The sequence below is a fragment of the Scomber japonicus genome, chromosome 20 (assembly GCF_027409825.1).
Source record: "Scomber japonicus isolate fScoJap1 chromosome 20, fScoJap1.pri, whole genome shotgun sequence".
Lineage (NCBI taxonomy): Eukaryota > Metazoa > Chordata > Actinopteri > Scombriformes > Scombridae > Scomber > Scomber japonicus.
The window spans coordinates 17,903,173-17,910,087 of NC_070597.1; positions in this window are offsets into that span (position 1 = coordinate 17,903,173).

A 6,915-nucleotide genomic window follows, 5' to 3' on the forward strand; every position below is an offset into this window, starting at 1 on the left:
CACTTTCCCATTAAGTGGTCTCAAACATGGCTGTTCTGAGTGCTGCTCTTACTTCTTTCATACACAAAATCTGTGTGCCACATAGAGTATTGTACATAGGCTTAGTCTAGACCTTCCAAGATTGTTAGTCCTGGGTAAACACAGGATTTGCTTCCATGCAAGACTCTGGTCTGCATCTGTAACACTAAGCATGTCACAGCTAACCACGCTTCAACACAATTAAAAATGACTTCTGCAGTTTTGACAGTACAGACAGTTGGTTTTGGGTTGTTGGTTAATCAAAACAAGCAATTCATCATTATGATTAATCAAGAAAATAATTGACAAATGAATGAATGAATGAATGAATGAATGAATGAAATGAAAATAACTGCTACTCCTTCATAATAGGAGACCATATGCTCTCTTAGCTGGATCATCATATTGTCACATTATCACATTAAGGAAATTACTGAAAGATTTTGTATTATTTGTGTGATATTTTTTCACAGTAGGGCCTTATGGTTCTGTCAGTGACGCTTTGAAGGACGTAAATGAAAGCGCTGAGGAAAGTAGAAGAGACAACAAGGGATTTTCAGGACAGCACCAGAGGGGCTGAATCAGGCAGGACTGAACGAGTGGAAGTAGTGTTCGACTGTTGGGGAAGAATAACATGCACTACAGACCCCAGACCGCAGGAGGCATGACTCCCTCACCACGAGGAAACCTCAGGGCTTTCTGCTTCATGTTCTGTTTGCTTTACTCTCACTCTTCTCCTCATTTACTCCCCCTGCAACTTCTGTGTGCTCTTCTTCCCCCTTCAGATTTACTGTTGCCATATTGCTTTCTTATTCCTCACTGTATTATTTCCTTAGGATCTTTCTTTTTTTTTCTTTTTGCCTCCTCCTCTCTCAGCACATTTCTCCATCTGTATCTGCTCACTTCCTATGCTGCCCCCCCCCCCCCCCCCCCTTCAGTCCAGAGCACATTTAGCCTTTGACTCCTACTCTGCAACGGACTGTCGCCCCCCCAGACACTCTCCCTCCCCACCCCACCCCTCTGTCTTGGCTCCTTTCCCTCTTTTCTTCCCAGCTCTCTCCCTCTCACCTCTCCGCTCTCTTCATATTTCATATTAAGCAATCCTTTCCATGGAGCCAGCTGTGTAAACAATATGGACCGGCCCTCCATGTTTTCTCAGAACCAGAGAAAAAATGCAGGAAAAACCTGGACACAAGGAGCTCGCTGCACGCCGTCCGCACCGATGATCTATGGCCCTTTGTCTCCCGACCTCCTTTGAGTGCGAGTGGGACTTTCTGGGCAGAGTGTTGGTTTTTGTATTTGTGTGAGGCACAGTGTTAAGCGTACCGGACACTGTGTTTATGTGGATGCGGGAGCTCTCTGTTACCATAGCCTCCTGCAAATATTGACCGAGCTGCATAGCTACAGTGTGTAGCTCGAAAGCAAACGCAGCTTGTCATGCTTTGCCAGATAGGCCTGCAGTTTTGTCACCAAATGACTTCTTACTGGAAATCATTTGGCTTGCTTAATACCAAATCTTCAAGTGAGCACTTCCCATGATTCGTGGTTCTTAAGTTTTATATCGATAAAGAGAAAGTAATCTTATCCACGCATCACACAGCTGACCCATATTAAGCAGAAGCACTGTCCCATGCTGCTCTGCTATCTATAGATCTGTAATCTGTCTGCCTACACTGTTGCAGCCTATGTTTACACAGACGTTCCTAGAAGCTGTTGGTGTTCTTGGGATTTAACTACCTTCATCTGATACTCTTCATTTAAGAAGTTTTATTGTCATTGTGGAGAGTACTGGTATAAAGCCAATGAAATGCAGTTAGCATCCAACCAGAAGTGCAAAAATACAGTATTACTTACAGATGAGGGAAGGAAAGTAAGAGCAACAGTATAAAAGATGCTATGTCTTCCAATATGTACAATGATATGGAGAGTTAAAATATTCAAACATTACATATGTAAATATTTTACATTTATATAAACAGAGGAGAAGTGGACAGGTTATAGAACAGGTTTTATGAACAGCATGCAGAGTACAAACAACATATGGAAGGTTGGTTGTATGTACAGTAACAACATTTGAACAGTGTAGGAATTCAGACTGTGCTTATGAATAGTGCAAATTACATGCTCATTAAAGTACTGTAAACAGTGCAGTAATGAGTGCAACGATGCTTGTGGTTTGGAGTTCAGTAAGGTCACAGCTCTTTCTGAGCCTACTGCTGCAGGAGCCTGTAACACCTGATGGATGGGAGGGTGAAAAGTCCGTGTTTAGGATGAGAGACATCCGTGATGATATTTCTCGCCTTGCCCAGGTGGTACTTGTGATAAATGTTCTCGACGGTGGCGTCGGAGCTGCATCAGGCAATTTTCACCACCCATCGGAGTGCTTTACAGCGTGATGTCAAGGATTTGCCATACCACACTGAGATGCAGCTCTTGCAGTCCTCAGTGGTACAACAGTAGAAGTCCACCAGACACAGATGAGCTTTCGTAATGCTCCATAGCAAGTTAAGACACTGTTGCACCTTTTTCACTGGGATGGGGGAGTTTAGGGACCACGTGAGATTGTCAGAGATTGATGCTCTGTTGATGTAGATGGGGGTGTGTGCATGGCTCCCAGCCCGCCTCATGTCCTTGATGATCTCCTTTGTCTTGTGGGTGTTAAGAGCCAGATTGTTGTTGGCACATCACACAGACATGTTCTGAACCTCATCCCTGTAAGCCATCCTATCATCCCCTCTGTCCAAGGTGGTGGTTACTTGCAAAATTGAACTGTGGCGTTTGACCTATTGACAGGATGTCATGGGTTAGCAGGGAGTACAGTATAGGGCTCACCACGTAACCCTGTGGCACACCGGAGGAGAGGTTGTCTTAATACACTCAGGTCTGTTGGTCAGGAAGTTGATTGTCCAGGGGATGTGCTGATACCAAGCTGGCTAAGCTTGGAGATCTGCCTGGAGGGGATCACAGTTTTAAATGCTGAACTGAAGTCAACAGCAGTCTGACAGGTTGTCCAGGTGGGTCAGGGCAGGGTTGAGTGCCATGAAGATGGTGTCCTCGGTTGACCTGTTTCAGCAGTAGGTGGGTCATTAAGGGCTTTGTCCTTTGGCACTGGCACAATGGGGGCAGTCTTGAAACTTGTGGGGACAACTGCCTGGGCCAGGGACAGATTGAAAATGTCCTTAAAGACCCCGGTCAGCTGCTCTGCGGAGGCTCTAAGCATACGGCCGGGTATGCCATCAGGGCCATTCACCTTGCTCAGGGTGGAGTGAACATCTCTGTGGTGGAGAGTGTCAGATGCTACTTATCAGGTGGTAGATCTGCTTTGAGGAAGGCCTTCTTATTTCGGGCGTTGAAGTAGTTGAGTATGTTGGGGAGGTAGGTGTAGGTTTTATTGACTTTGGTTGGCACAGTTAGTGTGTGTGTGTGTGTGCATCTGTCAGGATTTGGCCATGTATTTATGTGTTTATGGGCCTATATGCATGCATGCGTGCAGTAGGGCAGATGGTCTGGTTCTGCACGGACAGCCACAGTAGTGTTCATTTTATGTGAAGGAAGCAAGTTACCATCTTGCCTTGACACACACATACATACACACACACACACACACACACATAGCTCATCCCTGGGTTTATTTTTTGCAGGTGCAGTGCTTGCTGGCATTTGAGATAATTAAAGGCTGACCTTTCTGAGGTGAGGCAGAAATGTCACCCAGCCTGCTTCGCTGACAAGTGGATTCACCCCACAGGGGGCCTTGGCAAAACGGCTGAGGATTCTCACCGCCCTGGATGTGCACTTAGCACCCTTTAGCCTTCTTGCGCCACACTTTCTGGCTGTCATCGAGAAGTAGCCCACACCTTCTGCTCTCTCATCCACAATGCCGCTGTCCCGCTAGGATTCTGGTCATCTTGAAGCCTCACATGAAAAAAGCACTACGATGGAAGAGCTGCTGGATCAGAGAGTATAAAGGAGCACTTGTCTGACGTTGTACTTATAAAAGCAGCAGAGTAAAGGAGTAAAACGTGATTAAACATACAGTGTAATATTTGCACCATAATAATCCTCTACAGAAAAAGTGCCATGCAGCAGCTGTTTTAGTTTCATCCAATACCAATTTTTGTTAGAAACTTGTTGCTTTTGGATTTTGCAAAATGCTAGAGCAGGTGATTTACAGTAAGGCTGTGGCAGTTTAGTTTGGTGGTGTGGGCAGAGCTAATTTAATTATCCATTCACCTGACTGTACTTCAGTTACCATATCACATCTTTTGTTTGGAAAAAGCTCTTCATTTGCATTTGCTATTTGTACATCTCTGTGGTCAACTCATATGTCAGATCATATATCATTACACTTTTGTGTCATTTAAGCCTGCATTGAATTTGATATTCTAAACATTTTTTTTAGAATAGAGGAAGGACAAGGAGAAAGAGTATAATTATGATTTTGTGTTGTGGTTGCGTGGCGTGTGAATTGGTTTCAGAGGACACCAAAAAACCTGGATGTGGATCTTATTCTCATAAAACCAAACAAGATTTTGGTTTTAAATGATCCAAAATACACAGATGATGATAGGCTGTTTATTTATTGTGTAACTGAAACACTTTGCTAATTAGTTCACTCATCTTTAGGGTGCTCTATCTTAGGTATCTCCATATATCCCTACCAATAATTTAGTAAGTATGTAATCCACAGTATGCTATTAGCAACCTTTTCTGACTCCTAGGCTTCTCAACTAGCATGACCCTTTATCCCCTAAATAATTTACACCTGTGCCCCCACACATGTGGTCTACTTTTCATGCAAAACTCATCCTATCTGAACTCTTAATGTGCACTATATGTGGTGTACTGTATGAAACTCCCTCCAGGCAGTAAGATGGTATGCAAATGTGACTCGGGATATGACTTGGGCACACATTAATAAGCAAACAACACACACACAAACGCACACACACACACACACACACACACACACACACACACACACAGATACATAGATACAGGCAGCATGCATGACCACACACACCTCCAAGTAGCTCAAACACTTCTACACACACACGTGTTAAACTGACACATGTTTATCTGATACATGATCACTGCACATCCAACACACACACACATGCTCTTAATTGTGCAGCGTGAACACACTCACGCATGCACGTTCACTCCCGCATTGTCACGTCTCTCACTTCTGACGTATATTTCCACCCACGCTGCTGTCCTCATAAAAATTTCAATGCAACATGCCCGAGCGACTTCCATTACGGGTACCTCCACAGCAGCAAACGGGCTGGAGTCGGAGCACACTGTGTCCCGTTAACGGCCGACACCCACTCAGAGCTGGCAGCCTGTAGCTTTCCCTGTGGAGAGGTTCTTGAACAAATCAGTGTAGGTTTTATGTTCAAGCCATTATCGGGAAACTCTAAGTCATCTGTCTCAAGCTTTAATGGTGAAATATGATGTCATCATGGTGGAAATAGAAAAGACAATTACACACGTGAGTATATATGAAGCAGCAAGTCTGTCATTTCAAAACAGCAGGTTGCAATACTTTGGTCATATTCAGAAGACATGCCCACTGGAAAATAACAACATTCATATAGTAGCAGGTATCATATAGCATTGTGATAGCAATTGACTTGATACAGTGCTTATTATCCTTCAATATATGTCACCTTAGGCTGTTGAGAGCTGAACTACACTGAGTGATGCAACAATGATCAGTTTACTTTACCGCTTAAATTTGCACTTAAGACTCCAGTTTCAAAGCAATAATATCCCTTTAAAAAAATGCTGGCTATAGTTGTTAAAGATTCCCCCAGACATCTGTTAAGACATCAAATACTCTGCTTGGAATGATAATTTGTGTCTGATATGTTTTTGCACAAAAACGATGAATTCATTATATCTTACTGCTTCTCCCTCATGGAAAAATCCAGAATCAATGCAGTATATATTTACTTTTCATCTCCCAAGTTTAACTGCTGGGAGCAAAATGTCTCCTACTTCACTTTGAGGTCTGTTTTCAGTGTATGGGAACGGCAAGCTTCTGGTTTCCACATCACATTTGTATGAGTTGCATACTGAACTGCTGTTGACCTCCAAAGTAGTGATTTCACAAATCATGCCAGTATGTACATGCCTATCAGATCCCCAGCAGACATGTTTTAAAATCTCTATTTTAAAAAAAACCCTTTTTTTAATAATAAATTGTGTTTAAAAGTTAAATTTTCTCATTAAAATTCTTAAAATTACATCTGCTCCTTCTCCCTTATTAAAAATCCCTACAGTGAATTTGAAAATATTGTTTATTTCACAAGTTAAACTGTTGGATACAACATGTCTCCTACTGCACTTTAGAGTCCATTCTCAGTGAATATACACCTTAGGCTTTAGATTTCTACATCACACTTGTGTAAGTTGCATTCTGGACCATATTGGCTTCTAATCAAGTTGTAATGTCACAAATCATGCGTATATGTACAGGCCATAAACTCAGATTGAAACTGAGCAGAGAGATATTGTCCCTCTTCAGCAGGTGAATGTGAAAACAGCCTTCTAGTGTCAAACTCTGCAGTTAGAAGGTCAAACATCCTACTGAAGAAATAACAAGCGAAACACACTGTTGAGTGAAGGGGGACTTATTCCTCTTGGCAGGTGGCAGACTCCTATTAGATAGATCCACCCTTGCTTTCTTGCTTTATGTATAATTAACATAACTGGCTAAGTGAAGGGCTGCTGCCACTGGCCACCAGCTGCTCTGGTCACTTGAGATATGTAGCACCAGCAGTCGTGGATAATTCGACATATCAGGAGAGATATAGGTTATGTATGGTGATGTTGGAGGTGTGTGTGTGTGTGTGTACTATCACCATGTGTTGTTTGTCTAAACCTTGACAGCAA